The 16,660-nt window shown below is 47.9% G+C and overlaps 1 protein-coding gene and 1 long non-coding RNA gene across 10 annotated transcripts in view; one reads left to right on the plus strand and one right to left on the minus strand.

Moving 5' to 3' along the window:
* The first annotated feature begins 3,903 nt into the window (after nucleotides 1-3,903).
* The window catches only part of RHBDL2 (rhomboid like 2), a 49,995-nt gene continuing 37,238 nt past the window's right edge, over nucleotides 3,904-16,660 (plus strand). For 3 of the 9 annotated variants that reach the window (XM_070260423.1, XM_023633111.2, XM_070260426.1), the window contains exons 1-3: nucleotides 11,839-12,063; nucleotides 13,252-13,377; nucleotides 15,798-15,921. The gene's annotated coding sequence lies outside the window, so the exon portion shown is untranslated. Of the gene's footprint in view, nucleotides 4,150-11,838; nucleotides 12,064-13,251; nucleotides 13,378-15,797; nucleotides 15,922-16,660 lie in introns of those variants that run through there. The other 6 variants (XM_070260422.1, XM_070260425.1, XM_023633106.2 and 3 more) reach the window with 5 other exon arrangements.
* Nucleotides 7,826-16,660, minus strand: part of LOC111771426 (uncharacterized) — a 63,405-nt gene continuing 54,570 nt past the window's right edge. Inside the window, exon 3 of the long non-coding RNA XR_011436450.1 lies at nucleotides 7,826-8,105. This is a non-coding gene — a long non-coding RNA (uncharacterized lncRNA). The remainder of the gene's footprint in view (nucleotides 8,106-16,660) is intronic.

Here is a 16,660-nt window from a genome sequence, read left to right on the forward strand (position 1 = left end):
CTCTGCCCCTGGGTCTCTGCACAGAGCTCCTAAGACCTTGTAGTTTCCTGAGTGATAAGAACACCAGGAGCATCTTTTGTTCTAATGAGGTGACTCTGGGTGGGCTCCTGGATGGCTCCTGGATGGGGGCTGGCCACCAGAAAGACCAAGCCGTGATTAGAAGCTTGGAATTTTCAGCCCTCTCACGCCAACTTCTCTAAAGAGGGGAGAGGGACTGGAAATGAATCTAATCGATGGTACCTATGTGAAGAATCCTCCATAAAGTCCCAATAGTATGGGGTTTGGAACTGCTTCCAGGTGGGCGAACACATCCATGTAGCGGGAGGGTGATGCACTTCAGATCCATGGGGACAGAAGCTCCTGTATTTGGGACACTACCAGACCTCACCCTATGCAATTTCTTCATCTGTATCCTTTTTTTTTTTTAAAGCTTTTATTTCTTTCCTTTTTCTCCCCAAAGCCCCCCGGTACATAGTTGGATATTCTTAGTTGTGGGTCCTTCTAGCGGCATGTGAGACGCCGCCTCAGCGTGGCTCGATGAGCAGTGCTATGTCCGCGCCCAGGATTCGAATTGTCGAAACACTGGGCTGCCTGCAGCAGAGTGCGCGAACTTAACCACTCGGCCACGGGGCCAGCCCCTTCATCTGTATCCTTGACCATATCCTTTAATAAACTGGGAAGCATGTTTTCCTGAGTTCTGTGAGCTGCTCTAGCAAATTAACCAAATCCAAGGAGAGGGACGTGGGAACTTCTGATCTGTAGCCAAGTCAGACAGAAGTTGTGGAAACCTAAGGACATACTACTTGCAATTGGCATCTGAAGGTGTGTGTGTGGGGGGGGGGCAGTCTTATGGGACTGAACCCTTAACCTGAGGGATCTGATGTTATCTCCAGGTAGATGGTGTCAGAATTGAGTTGAATTGTAGGACATGCAGCTGGTGCCACAGAGAATTGCTTGGTGGGGGAAAATTCTGGTCACATTTGGTGACCTGAAGTGTTAAAAGGGAAGTGAAGGAGACAACAGGAGGGAGAGACTGGGTTTTCTCCCCCTTACTATGTGGTAAGCTCAGAGTGCCACAGAGAAGATTCGTTTACTCTGCTTTTCCACACAAGGAACTCTCTGTAGCTTCCAGATTTCCTTCTTTTAGTTTCCGCCACAGGCAGAGAGAGAGAAGTCTTCCTGTCTCCATTGCAAATTTTTAGGAAAGGGAAATGAATCAGTCCAGCCTGAGTCAAAAGTCCTCCTTCTCTGGTCCAATCACTGTGACAGCCACAGTCCCAAGGGATGGTGTGGGCAGGAGCGGTTCTCAGAGAGATGGGGTTGTGGTGAGCTGGAAAGACACCTGGTCCTTGTCTTTCTGTGGCACCCGAAACCAAATCAATCCTACCACCCTCCTTCTATGTTCTTTGCTTGAGCAGCTGAGAGCTATAGGAGGAAAAAAAGCCACACAAACATTTGTAGAAATTTCAAATGGAAATCTAAGTAGGAAAAGGTCCTCTAAGCCTCTTAATTGTGGTTGGGTGGGGAGGAATGGTACTAGGAGGGGTAGCATTGCAAAGAAGACTGGTTCACTGGCCCCACACCAGATCTTGATGAATTCACCATAGTCCAAGCTCAGGCTCTGAATTTCACAAGCTTAGAAACGTGAGCTTGTCAATATCTTAGAACTGATGTGATTTGTAGGTACTGATTCACATTAATGAGTTTTACAGGCAACTGATGTACAAATCCTAAATGGAACTTACTAATTTACAAAAAATATTTAAGGGCATATTGGCCCTCCCCAGATGTGTTTTGCAAACTGCATTGCAAATGCCATGCCCTGTGCTGGGTGCTGAGGACACAGAGATAAATAAGATACAGGCTTTGCTCTCTAAGAGTGCCCTAATTTATGTTTATGTTGGGTGTGGACAACAGACCCTTCACGCTCTGAAATTACACATCTAAAGAAGCCAAATCATAATTAAGAAGCGGCTTGTTGAGGATGAAAGAAGAACAAGGGAGCTTGGCTGCAGGGTTGGAAGGGTCAGTGGTGTCTGTGACAGCCTGGGTCCCGCTTTATTTCATGGGGAAAACCAGATCCTGGAGTTGACCTGGCACAGCCTGCCTCCTCTGTGCAGTTCTACAACCAAACACTGCCAATGTTTGCCTCGCATGCTCTGTGCACGTCCATGGCTGCCCGTAACCCTTTTGAGCAGTGCCTTCTTTCTGTAGACAGTTTTCGTCTTCTGTGAAAGCTCAGTCTCTAATCCTGGGAGCTGGACGGTGTTGGTGGCATTTACCATGGGTCTCATCCCTTTTGCATTGACTTCGCTGTCATAACCTCCAGGATAGGACCTGCTTTCCTTGATTTCTCACTTCCTGAGGGCCCTCTCCCTTGCCTCCCTGTTAATCTCTGCCATTCTGGTTGGGTTCCCTACACCCTTTCTGTAAGCCTCTACATTACTTTGGTCATTTTTCTCTCCTCCTGGCTGTTTTTTCAAACATTTGACAATTTCCTTCAATCTTCCAGCCAATCTCTATCTCTCTAACTCCCAGCAGGTGACTTTGCCATCTACTTAAGCTAAAAAATAGGAGTGGTGTGCAATTCCTTCATACATAGGTGTGAGCTCCCAACAAAATACCTCAGGTGCTCATCTCTAGTGCTCAGGGCATCTCCCAGGCACCCCCTTCAGCCTGCTTGCTCTGTCCCCTCCAGTTTTCATCTACTTTGTGTCATCTGAGTCTTGCCTTCCTGCTCAATCCCCATGGTGGACAGTATGCCTGGTGCTATGGATTGAATCATGTCCCTTTCAATCCATATGTCAAATGAGATGGTATTTGGAGATGATGCCTTTGGGAGGTAATTAAGTCTTGAGGGTGGAGCCTCTACCATTACTCATTGAGTCCCATCAGTGCTACCCCCTTAACATCTCTTGAAATTGTCCCTCCTCTCTGCCCTCCTGCCCATGCCCTGGTTTAGACCATGTTATCCGTTGCCTTGACTCTGGCAGGAGCCTGACTGGTCTTGACTCAATCTCGTCCCCCCAACCCCCAAACCATTCTTTACACTGCAGGCCCCAGTCATCTATTTAAAATGCAATCTGAAATCCTGTCTCCCTTGTTAGAAACTTTTCTGTGACTCTTCAGGACCTGTAGGATAAAGTCCAAGTCCCCTAGCAAGACATACAAGGCCCTTCCTGATCTGACACTCCTCGCTCACAGTTCTGAATTCTAGTAGTTCCTGCCAAAGCCCGTCCCCTTGCCTGTCCTCTTCAGCTTGCCCCTGCTGCTCTTCCCGCCCCCAATTTTGGAGAACTCCTGTTCATCTTTCAAAACCCATCTTGTATGTCATCTCTTCTAAGAGCTTTTCCAGAACCCTCCCACACAGGGTGAATCCCCCCGGTCCTCGCTGCCTGAATCTCAGGCCAGCACCTACTGTAGTACTTTCTTCTCTCCTTTCCTAGTAGAGCATGAGGGCAGGGACCATGCTAATCCACCTCTTCATCCTCAGAGCCTTGCACAAGGTGGGTTATTCTCAAAATGCATTGAATGAATAATGAGAAACTGGGAACCTATTTCACCAGGGGCCACGGTACAACCAGTTTGGTAGACAGAGTCGGAGAGGAGAGTTTGAGGGCTTGTGACTATATCCCTGCAGAGGTTCATCAAGTCACTTCACCCTGGTGTCCAGTACCAGGCCTGGCTTCCCACCAGAGCAAAACCAAACGCAGAATGATAGAGCCCACCCTGCTGAGGTCTTTCCCCAGAGAGCTGTGAATGGAAGGCAGGAGAGCCAGGCATGGAGCAGGAGAGTACGACTTGGAGAAGGCATGGAGCTCAGTGACATAACCACAGCCAAAGAGCACAGAGGCTGTCACAGGCTCCCTGGCTCAGACCCAGGTAGGAGGAGGAGGAGGACTCATTCATCCAGGGCCAACCCAGGAGAGGCTGGGGCTGGCTGGCCCGGCCCAGGCCCTCTCAAGGCTGGGAGGGGATTTTCTCAGGCTCCCTCCCTCTGGGCTGGGCAGCTGGGAACCTGTCCGGACAGTCTGAGCTCGGGGGAGGAACCAAGGATCGCCTGGCAGGGCGGGAGCTTCAGGGCAGCAGAGGGAGTCCCTTGGCCCAGGACCCTGGAACACGGGGACACCCCTGCCTCGGCCTCCCGAGGTAAACTGCGGGAGCTGGGAGCGGGTGGAGGGCGTCCCGGGAGCTGGGAGCGGGTGGAGGGCGTCCCTCGGTGGGGCGGAGGATGTGGCGGCAGGAAGCCCTGGGGGGTAAAAAAAGTCCCCGAGGCCCAGGGCTGTTTCGGGAAGGAGGCGGACCGTGGCTGCTCCCCTGGCAACTTCCCTTCCAGAGGAGCCTTCTGGAGTGGCAGCTTGGGATCCTGCAACTTTCATTTTAAAAGTTGGCAGCATGTTGGGCCAGGAGTCCGAGGGCTATCTGGCTTCTCCCCAGGGACGTGGTGGGGGACCAGCTAATGCCATTCCCCTTCGCTGCCCTGGTCGATCGCTGACCTTCTCTCCATCACATTCTCCCAGCAACCTCCCCATCACTCCTGCCCCCCTAAGATTTTTCTCCCTCCAACTGAGCCAGTCCCCAGTCCTCCTGTGTTGCCCGACCTCTGCCCCTGCGCTGGGCACTAGAGACCACAGCTGGGAGACGGTCTCTCCCTTCTTCCTGCCAGGCGCCTCCCCCACTGTTATTTGTTTCCTCCTTCCTGGTATAAGTATCTGAGAGATTTCATTCATTCATTCCTTTGTTACTATTCATTTGTTTATTCATTAGTGTCTGAGCATGTACCTGGATTCTCTGGGAGGCAGACACACACAGTTCTCTTCCTGGGAATAGGAAAACGGAAATTTATTTCACAAAGATCATCTATAAGCCAGTGGGCAGCGTGGCATAGTGGAAAATTACGTTGGAGTCATAGAGAGACTTGGAGTCATATCCTCCCTCTCCTGTTCACTTGCTGAGCCTCAGTTTCCTCGTCTGTAAAATGGTATTGTTATGAAGAGGACACATGTCAAGCACCAAACCGGTGCCAGACGCGTAGTAAGGCCTCAATAAACATCTGTGCTCTTCCCTTCTTCTCTGGTCCCCTTCCTGCCCCACCCCTCCTAACTACCACCTGCCCCTCTCTATAGGCTTGTAAAATTATAGAAGACAACTGCTGACCTTGAGAGCAATTAGGCAGACGTATGAAACGGGAGGCAGTGAAAGGGGAGGTGGCGCAGGAAGAGGGAGGCCAAGACGGGCCGGGGCCGGGGCAGAACAGGGGAGACCCCGCTGCCGCTTGGAGGTAGGAACACAGCAGCAGGGCCGGGACTGTGGGCTGGAGGCAGATGATGTCCCCAGCAGGCTCTCCTGCTGTGTTTCTGAGTCTGCACACTCCCACTGAGCAAGTGATGGGAGCCACCAATTCCTAAAAGCAACTCTACCTGGCCTCAGGCTGAGGGCTTTTAAATGCATTATCTCATGGAATCATCTGATATTCTTATTATCCCCATTTTACAGACGAGGAAATGAAGATACAAACAGGCTAAGGGATTTGCCTAAGGTCACATGGCTAATAAGTAATGGATCCAAAATTCAAATCCAGGTCAGGCCTAGACTCTGTTCTTTGTTCAACTCCTTGCTGTCTTTCAAGTTTCTCTGCATCAGAAAGAACAAAAGGCCGTCATTATTCCCCCAACTCTTTAGATACCGGTTTCTCACTTCCTGTACGTCTCCTGCTCTGGGCTGCTTCATCCAAGTGGGGAGGAGCACATGCCTTCCCTGACTCATTAATTCATTCACTTATTCGTACAGTGTTCATTCAGTCAAGGGCTCAGTTGGTCCCAAGAGGGCGGGGACTGCATCTGTTGGTTCACAGTTGTATAACCACTACCTAGTATGTTCCTGATACAGAAATGTTTGATGAATCTTTTGTGAGTAAATGAGTCCAACAAACATTTATAGATGCATTTCGTGAGCTCCGTACTAGGGATTCAAACATGAATAAAACATCCTCAGGGCGCTCACAGCCTAGTGGAGGAGACGGTGACAATGCAAAGAAGACAGTGGGACCCTAGACAGGAGCTGAGGTTGCTGAGGGAAGCAAGAAGGACATTTAACTCTATCATGTCTGCTTTGTTCCCCACTGTGTCCAGTGCATCCACATGGTAGATGCTCGACAAGGCTTTGCAGACAAGGTGTTTAGGTCAGAGTCTTGAAGAGTGTGTTAGGACGTCACCAGGAGAACAAATTGAGGGGGGAAGATATTCTGGCAGAGGGTGATGCTCATGAAAAGGCCTAATGGAGGGTGGAAGCTGGAATTGCTAGGGGCTCGGTGGGGCTGGAGTGTAGGGTGTGTATGGAGGAATGGCAAGAAATGAGGGTGGATAACAAAGCAGGGCTCAGGTCTCGAGGCCCTTATGTGCCTTGTTACGGAACTTAGATTTTATACCCAGGGCATCGGGTAACTATTGGAGATTAGGAAAGGGAGGCCACCATCTGATTTGTATTTCAGAAGTGTGGCTGATGCACGGGAGCGGAGGAGATGACACCAAGGTCCCAGGCCCAATGGGTCTCTACTTGTCTGAGGAAAGGAGCCTTCCTTTGTAGGACTAGGATTAGGGGTTCATGAAGGGCCTTCTGACCTGTCCTGTGTCCTGATCTCCTGGCGCTCTGCCCTCATCTATACGTTGGGTTACAGCGAATCTGTTCTTCCCAATAAAAGTCCTGAAATGTATGGATCATTTACATTTGTATAACCTGGAGCAAGTTCAGGATACGCTGTCTTCTAACTTGCAATCCTTTGTGCTTTCTTACGTAAAAGAGAAAGAGATGGAATTGTAGATGGGGCACCAGGGGTTACACCAAACTCTGAATGCGCCCAGGGAGTGTGTGGGATATGCCAGTGGCTCTGGAACTAGGGGTACGTGGACGTGGAGAGCTAGAAGGGAATCAGTGTCCAGATCCTCAAATTCCACAGGTACTCTTTCCTAAAAGCAATCTGCTTGTCTGCATTGTTTTCAGGTCTCCTTTTCAACTCTGCTTTCCTTGTTTTCTCCTTGGCTTTACTAGAGCCACTCTGAATCTTTCTGTGGTGCATCGCTTGGAAATATAAAAACCAAAAGGACAGTTGGAGAATGCCTTGTTCCTGGGAGATAGCAAGCAGAGAGAGATTAGCTAAAATAAACTGAAGGGGCGGTACCTTACAACAGACTCTTAGTATTTATTTAAAAAAAAAATACTTGTTTAATGCTAATTATGTGCCAGCTGCTCTTGTAAGGGTTTTACAGGTAATAAACTCATATCAGATCTATAAAGTAGATACTTGTTATCTTCCTTTTACAGATAAGGTTCCCAAGGCACCCAGAGGTTTAATAAGTTGCCCAAGGTCATGGGGCTATTAAGTGGCAAAATCAGGATTTGAACTCCAGCCTCTTTCCTCTAGAATTTGTGTTCTTAAGCATTATGGCACTCTACTTTGCGCCTAAGTGCCGTGGCTCTTTAGCTCCGTATTATAAAATTAGAATTGAGACCTGAGCTGGTTGTCATGGGGATGCAAATGAACTCATTTCTAGAAATTTTTAAAAATGAAAGTTGATTTTCTTACAGACAGAAAATGATTCTGGTTTGGCTGATTTGTTTGACAGTTAGGACTGGCTTTGACAATTGGATTATACAGTAGACGTTTTCCATAAACTGAACAAGCTAAATCTATACCTCCAAGGTTTGGATGAAAATGTATCTAATGCGTGTGTCTAATAAAGCCAATGCCAGAAAATTCTGTCTTGGAACCTATTTAACTTGTGAAAAATAATTGTAGTTATTAACTTAAAAATGTGTCAGAGGGTCCTAGCTTTTTCAAAATTTTTATGGAGATTCATGAGCAAAATAAATGAAGACTTCTGGCGTGTGGCACAAACAAACATCACGGGCCATGTGCACCCCGGTGAGGACGAGGATCCTGATCAGGTGAGGTGAAGGGACTTGTCCAGAGGTCAGCAGGGGCAGGACTGGAGGAAAACCAGAGTTTTCGGACTGCTGTAATTTCAGTGCTCTTTCTATTACTCCATTCTTCCTCCTTCCTTCTTCATTTACTAGGATGGTTTATTCAGCAGACACTTGCTGAGCCCCTACAGATGAAGTAAAAAACAAATATTTCGTATTTTTCTGAAGCTTATATTCTAATAGAAAAAGACAGACAACAAATAAACACAGCAGATATTTTTAGATAGTGATAAATGCTGGGAGCAAAGAAACAAGAGAATGCGTATGTGGGGTGGGCTCCCACCTCTGATAGGTCCGGAGAGACTTCCCAGGGAGGCGCTCTTTGTTATGAAGGAGCTAGCCTTGTGTATATGTGTTGGGTATGTGTGTGGGAGAGGGGCGGAGGAGAGAGGGTTAGGTAGAGGGAAGAGCACGTGCAAAGACCCGAGGCAGGAGAGAACTTGCTGTGTTCCTGGGACAGAAAGAAGGCCCTGTGGTTGCAGCACAAGGATGTGGGGGAGAGTGGTAGGAGCCGAATTCCACAAAGAATGCAGGAGCTAGGTCATGCAGGAGCTTATCAGCCACGGTAAGGCTCCTGTATTATCTCAAAGACAATGGGAAACCATTAAAGGATTTTAAGCAGAGAGCTGATATACTCTGATTTATGGTTGTGTTGTGTCTTGTTTTGGAGGGGGCAGGAGTGGAAACAGAGATGGAGACTAATTGGGAGTCTATTTCAGGCGCTCCATCTGCGATCTACTCCATGGAGGAACATGAAGATAGATAATGCTAATAAGAAGGCAGAATGGTATGGGATGTCATTCTGTCTTCTAGATCTGAGGAGGTGTGTTGGTAGATATTGCTGTGTAAGAAATCACCCCAAAGCTTAGTAGCTTAACACAACACTTTATTTTGTCATCATTCTGTGGGTCTGGAGTTTGGGCAGAGTTCAGCTGAGCAGTTCTTCTGCTCCATATCTGTCAGCTGGGGTCACACTTGGCTGTATTCAGTTGGAGGAAGAGCTGGGCTGGAAGGGCCGGGCAGGCTTCACTCGTAGGTCTGGCATCTTGATGCTCTTCCACATGGCTTCTCTCCACGTGGGTAGCTCAGCCTTCCTCATAGCATGGTAGCCTCGGGGTATTCAGCCTTCTTATACGGGCATCAGCATCAGGCTTCATAGAGGGAGCGTTCCAAGAAGAACAAAAGTGGAGATTGCACGTTTCTTAAGGCCTGGCCTTGGAAAGTACCCAGCCCTACTTCCTCCATGTATTATTGGTCAAGATCAGTCACAGGGCTGGCCCAGAGTCAAAGAGAGGGGAAACAAACCCCCCCTCTTAGTGGGAGGAACAGCAAATAATAGGTTCTGTTTTTAATCTACCACACTAGATTTCTGGGAACTGAATAACCATAACCACTCTGATGATGCTGACCCACTTTTTAATCTAAATCACAGTATACTGTGCTGGAACAATTTATAGGTCTTCATTCCCCATTGAACAGGGACGGCCTGGAGACAGGAGGTAGTTGCATTTTTGTTTTTTCCTTGTGTTTCCAGAGCCTAACATATACAAGGCATTCAGAGAATGCTTTTCCAATGAATGCCCACGTCCCGTAAGAATTTATTGGTTGTCAAACAATCTTGTACATAAGGATCCCTTGGGGAGCTGTTAAAAAGGCATGCAGGGGGCCGGCTCTGTGGCCGAGTGATTAAATTCGCGCGCTCTGCTGCGGTGGCCCAGAGTTCGGATCCTGGGCGTGGACATGGCACCGCTCGTCAGGCCACGTTGAGGCGGTGTCCCACATCCCACAACTAGAAGGACCTGCAACTAAGATATACAACTATGTATCAGGGGGGTTTGAGAAATAAAGCAGAAAAAAATAATAAAAAAAAAGATTGGCAACAGTTGTTAGCCCAGGTGCCAATCCTTAAAAAAAAAAAAAAAAGGAAGATGGTAACAGTTGTTAGCCTAGGGGCCAATCTTTAAAAAAAAAAAAAAAGGCATGCCGATTCCTGGGCAAGACCCGCGCCCAGACCCCCTGAATCTAGCTGTCCAGGGCAGGAGTTTTCCATCTTAGCTGCACTTTAAAAAGCTCAGACATCAGCACTTTTTTACAATCTCCTCAGACAATTCTGGTACATAGCCAAGGTTTAGAACCGCTGACTAGAGTCAGAACCAGCCGTCTTCACCTAACTTCCCCCAGATAATCCTGACCTAGGTGGCCTATGATACGGCCACCAGCTGTCCTCGGTTTGCCCAAGACTGTCCTGATTTTAGAACCCCAAGTCCCACATTCCAAGAAATCTCCAGTTCCCTGCAAACGGGCACAGTTGGTCATTATCAACTGACCACTATTTAAGAAACATTGTAGGTGAGGCAGTAAAGCCTTTTTGGAAAATACCTACAAATATCTAATGAAAGCAATGATTCTGCCTGCTTGCTTAAGGGACTGGAGTGGCATCATAATGCCATCAGATAGAGCCAACGCCTTGTGTTAAGGGGGTCAGGGTTTCCTTCAGCCCTGTGCTCTGGTATGCTCGGTCTATTGACCTAGTTAATAGTGTGTCTGTCTTTGGGAATTCTGCCAGGCTCTATTCCTCAGGGTACATGAGGCAGCTGTGAAAGCCTGACCACGGTCAATAGATGACGTATTGAGGATAGTGTGAGATACAGGATGAAGTTCTTGTGCCTCCACACCAGTGTGTGTTATTATTACTGTTATTCATATTACATTGGGATACAAAGCTGTATGTAGTATCTTAACTAGCTCTGTGGGGAACCGGCGTGGCATAGTAGAGAGGCCCAAGATCTGGCCTCAGAAAAAGTGTGCCTCAGCTTTGCAGTGAGTAAGTATGTAATCACAGGTGTCTCTTTTTGCCTTAGTTGTTCATCTGTAAAATGGGATTAATAATAATCACTTCTAGGGCTGGCCCAGTGGTGCAGCGGTTAAGTGCACATGTTCTGCTTCCGTGGCCCAGGGTTCACTGGTTCGGATCCCAGGTGCAGACATGGCACTGCTTGGCAAGCCATGCTGTGGCAGGCGTCCCACATATAAAGTAGAGGAAGATGGGCACGGATGTTAGCTCAAGGCCAGTCTTCCTCAGCGAAAAGAGGAGGATTGGCAGCAAATGTTAGCTCAGGGCTAATCTTCCTCAAAAAAAAAAAAAAAAAAAAAAGACTTCTTGGCAGGGCATCTGGGAGGATCCATTGAAAGTATGCAAGTGAAAGTGGTTCTATAAACTGGGAAGGGGAGGTATCATGACTCTCTTTGAATGAGAGAGACACAAGGAATGACTCTGCTGAGAGGCCTTGCACGCGGCCAAGGCCCTGGTTCCCCACCCTGAACCACAGCCACAGTTGTGGGGTTGCAGGGGAGTAGCTTTCCACACGCAGTGGGCATGCAGAGACCTCCGGAGGCAGCCTGGCTCTGCCCGAGCGGCCTTCACCATTGAGGGCAAGTGTGCTTTGCTTCAGGAAGAAGGGAAACTTTTGGAAAAGGGGGGTTTGTGAAGGCATTTTTTGTTTTTAAATCTTTTGTGTATTTATTCCATGTGAATCCTCAGAGATGTAGCAAAGAGAAAACAACCACAACCACGAACCCATAATATCGAAAAGCAGTTCTTAATTTCTGTAGCTAAAAAAGCAGTCTTTCAGGCTACAACCACAGAGAGACTGCTGCAGGCCCCTGGAGCCGGGCATGATGATGGCTTGCAGTGCGATGAGGAGGCTGTTAATCTCTGTGGCCCAGGAGCCCAGTCTGTGGCCTCTCCAGTTACCCACGTTGCCTGGCAATGCCACCAAAAGCCTCCCCACCAGGCCTAACTGGGCAGCAATTGGGTACACCCAGCACAGCCTGCTGCCCAGCTTCCTGGGCTGCCCGGCCACATCAAGGCTGGACTCAGCCTCTGCAAGGGCCCGCCTGGTACCGATGAATGGGTGGGGCCAGCTGTATGAAAAAACAATTCAGATATTTAAAATCTACTTGTCTGAATGCAGCTAGGAAAGCAGCACGAGCTAATGATCGAACGTCTCTTCTGCCAATGAGGAGTTGTCCTAAGATTGGTGGCCTTGGCAGTGCTCTCCTGGGTAAGGTGACGAAGGGAAGGTGAGCCTGACTTAGTCCTTCGGGTTCTCAGAGAGGCAAATTCTTTTCCTTTCCTGGATGCCTGTCTCCATCTTGACTTCCTGTGGCAGCAGTGGGAGTGGCGGGGATTCCCAGCCCCATTTTCAGGGCTGGTGACCTGCCAATTCTTCTATAGCTCTCATCTGGGAACTCCCAGGGTCTAGTGTGGGTCTGTCTGGGGAGCTGGACAAAGACGAGGGAGATTAGGGCAGAGGGGAAGATGGCATGAAAATAATCAAAATGAAGATGTACACTTCTTTAACACTTGACCTAGAAATCACAGGCAAACGAACATGTGGGGTCTTTGAAGTCAGGCGCCCTGGGCTCCTCTCTCAGCCCTTCCCTCACTGGCAGTGTGACCTTGATCAAGTTACTCCTGAAGCCTGAGTTTCCTTATCCGTAAAGTGGGGATGTTATTATCCTGCCTTACAAGGTTGTTGTGAAAATTAATGAAGAGAATGCTCATAAAGTGTTTAGCATAGAACCTGGCACACAGGACATGCTCACTATTATGACAACTTTTATTATTTCAATTACAATAATTCTCTAAGATACTGAGGGGAGAGAGGGGCTCTATTTTACAGCTGAGGAAACTGAACCCTAGTGAAATGAAGTGTGGATTCTGGGAGCAGAACTCGCGTCTTCACAGTGCTGAGCACAAGGAGTGGTGTTCCTCAAAGATAGGTGACGAGCCCTTTTGTAGCCATTCGAGCATGGTGGCTCTGCAGGTCTCCTCTGACAGCTCAGCGATGGCGGGATGATAATGGGGGCGGTGTGCAGAGGAAAGGGGCGGTGGGAGGTGCTTTGCAGTATAAAATGATACAAGACTCAGTTAATGTGATGTGGAGAGAATTCCTCCTTCCCTCCTTCCTTCCAGTATTCTTTCAAATAAACTTGTTACTTTGGAATAATTGTAGATTTACAGAAAAGTTGCATAGAGTTTGTTTATCCTTTACTCAGATACAAGTATTTTCTGACCACCTCCTGTGCGGCAGGAGCTTACGGGGCACAAGGAATACAGCAATAAAACTGTCTCTGCCCTCCATCAGAGGGTCAGAGCATGTGAGACGGAGTGGACCTCGCAGATCCTGAGTTTGTGGTTCTCAACGATGCTGATGCATCCACTTCACTGCTATACTTGTCAGAAATCTGCTAAATCTATTAACTTAGTTTCTTCAGGACTGGAGCCCGGGAATCTGGATGAAGACCAATGCTGGAAACCAGACGCCTGATGGGATGCTGAGGCATAGCCTGTTTCGGGAGCTACTGGTCTAGTGCAGACTGTTCACTGTGCAGGTGAGAGAACTGTGGCTGGAACCGGGAAGGGACTTGCTCCGCGTCACGTAGCCAAGAAGTGGCAGAGCCTGGACCAGAAAACAGGTCTCTTGGTTCTGTGCTCTCCTCACACAATGTCTCCCAAATACCTAACAAGAAACGAGTATTCCTTGCAACAGGAAGACCCCAGATAGAGTGGAGAAGAGTTTCTTGGCTATTCAGGTATATTAGTCAAGTTCTTGGTTGCAAGAGGACGAAGCTGATTCTGGCCGACTACCGTAGTAAATGAATTTTAGTGAAAGCACATTGGGTAGTAAAAGAAAAACTATTTCTCTACTCCTTTCACACTCCTGACACCGAATGTGCGGGTTTTCCTCACCATGCAATTCTGACACTAACTACCCCACAGGTTCAAGGCTAAGTCCCCCAAGACTGCTCCCTACTTCAGATACCAACTGCAAGGCTGGGCTTCCAGTACTTTTGACTGACTGGATATAAATTGGGGGATTCTACGACCACCTCCTCGGGTTCAGTAATTTGCTAGAACAGCTCACAGAACTCAGGAGATGGCTTTACTTACTATTATCAGTTTATTAGAAAGGATACAATTCAGGAACAGCCAAATGGAAGAGATGCATAGGGCAAGGTATGTGGGAAGGGATGCAGAGCTTCCACGCCCTCTCTGGGTGCCTCACTCTTGCAGCACCTTGATGTGCTCATCAACTTGGAAGCTCCAAACTCCTTTGTTTAGTGTTTTTATGAAGGCTCCATTACGTATGCATGATTGATTCAATTATTGACCTTTGGTGATTAAACTCAATCTCTAACCCTTCACCTCTTCTCAGAGGTGGGGGCTGAAAGTTCCAACCCTCTAATCACATGATTACTCTCCCCCTTCCCCCCCTCCCCCCCACTAGCACCGGTCCTCCCAAGGTCACTTCATTAGCATAAGCTCTGGTATGGTTGGAAGGGGCTTATTATAAATAACAAAAGGTGTTTCTCTCACCCCTATCATTCAGGAAATTCCAAAGGTTTTAGGAGCTCTGTGCCAGGAAATGGAGAGCAAATATACATTTCTTAGTATATCACAGTATCACAGGTAGGTCACAAAATCACTAGAAGGCTGCAGAAACAAAGTTTGGGAAATAAGCAGAAACAAAGGGGGCCCAGGCACCTAGAACTACCCCAAAATCACATCACAGAGCCAGGGAGGTGAAGACAGTCCCACTGCTGCTGTTGCATGCTTGCTGCTGCAGCCTGTGTCAAAGATACAGCTGGCACTGGATGCCGGATGCCACACTGACCCCAATGGCAAGGCTGGACACCAGATACTGCTGCTGCTGTGACTGCACAAAACTGGGGTTCTCTTGCCTGACGTGCATCAACGGCCAAGTAATTGCAGCATCGGCCTTTGGGAAAAGAGATGAGCTTTATTCTGGGAGATCCATCTGTAGGGAGGCAGTGGCTGTATGCCCGCAGATCTATCTCCCTCATTCAGGATTTGCGGCAAAATTTAAGAGGTTAGGGAGAGCTGGCTGGCACGCAGAAGTGCTGGAGGGACGTGTTTTGATCGGTGGGCTTCAAGCATTTAGGGTAAGGTTTTCAACATTTGTGATGAGGTTCTAAACTTTTGTGATGGGGTTCTAAACATTCGTGATGAGATGGGGAAGGGATTCTAACACTGGATCTTCCTGAATGGGGGACCTCTCGCTTCTAATAAGTGTGCCACATTCAAGTTCCAGTCATGTCCCGATCCTTTGGTTCCAGATCATTTCAGGTTAAGATTTCTTCTTCTGCACGTGCTCTGGCTACGTGACTCTGCACATTTTCTGAAAGAGAATTCTTTTTTCTTTTTTTTTCAGGAAGACTAGCCCTGAGCTAACATCCGTGCCCATCTTCCTCTACTTTATATGTGGGATGCCTGCCACAGTATGGCTTGATAAGTGGTGTGTAGGTCTGTTCCCAGGATCTGAACTGTCGAATCCTGGGCTGCCAAAGTGGAATGCACGAACTTAACCATTGCACCATTGTGCCAGCCCCTGAAAGAGAATTCCTAATCACTCTGTTCATAAGAGATGGAGTCAGGGCTGGCCCCGTGGTGGAGTGGTTAAGTTCATGCGCTCCGCTTCAGCAGCCTGGGGTTTTGCAGGTTCGGATCCTGGGCGTGGATATGCCACTGCTCATCAGGCCATGCTGAGGTGGTGTCCCACACGGCACAACAGAAGGCCCTATGACTAGAATATACAACTGTGTACTGGGGGGCTTTGGGGAGAAGAAGAAGAAGAAGAAGAAAAAAAAGATTGGTAACAGATGTTAGCTCAGTGCCAATCTTTTTTTTTAAAAAAAAGAGAGATGGGGTGGGTTGAACTGGTCCTGGAGGGCCCGAGGTTACACTGCAGCTTTACAGTGCACAGCTTATGAAGAATTTTTCCCATCCCCAGCTCCAGCCTCAAAAATCCTAAGCAAATGCAGCTGACTGGTCAAGTCTAGTGCACAGACCTGAGCCCTCGCTGCCGCCTGGGGACCTGGAAACGTGAAGATTGGGCATTTTTACCTTCTGTGGTGGTAAGTGGTGCCTGCTGCCCACCAAGACTCACGAGCTGAGAAATTCCCCAAGAAAACTGACGTGGTCACTACGTGTTAGCAAAAGAATACACTGGAAGTCTTTGACATTCGCAGATTCAACACTCACAGTTTTTGTGTTTCCTTAGCTACCCTCAAAGGCCCATTGTGAACGAACGTGAGTTGAGTGACCGGTTTTGCCTGCACCAGTCATTTACTAGTCAGCCAGCCAGGCCCACCGGTCCACCTTGACATCTGATGTGACTTCACTATTCGCTACTAGTTTAAGCCTTTGTGTAACGTGCACACGGTGACTAAAACCTTTTATCCTGTTGCAGGAGTAGAAAAGACTCATACAAATAAATCCCTTGATAATGCCAGTGATAGAGATGAAAAGAAAGGGAAGAAGAAGTCTAAGAAAGTGACTTTTTTTTTTTTTTTGCCACAAATAGAAGTTTCGGATAAATTGGCATGGAATGTCAAGTTCAGTGGTGTCTAGGATCTTGATATCAAGAGATCCACCATGTGTATCACAGAAATACAAGGAAAAGAGCTTTGGGAAGTTGTTTTAATGAGTGCTTCAGCCAGTGCAGAAACTGATCTTTAAGAGAGAGATTAAACTTCACTAAAAGATGAACAGAGGGAGAACTAACTAACCAAGTTTTCTTTTTCGTTTCTTCTTTGGAAACTTGGGCACGAAGTGTTGAACATGGTTAGTACTCCTCACACGAATTTTATAAAT

The sequence above is a fragment of the Equus caballus genome, chromosome 2 (genome assembly GCF_041296265.1).
Source record: "Equus caballus isolate H_3958 breed thoroughbred chromosome 2, TB-T2T, whole genome shotgun sequence".
NCBI lineage: Eukaryota > Metazoa > Chordata > Mammalia > Perissodactyla > Equidae > Equus > Equus caballus.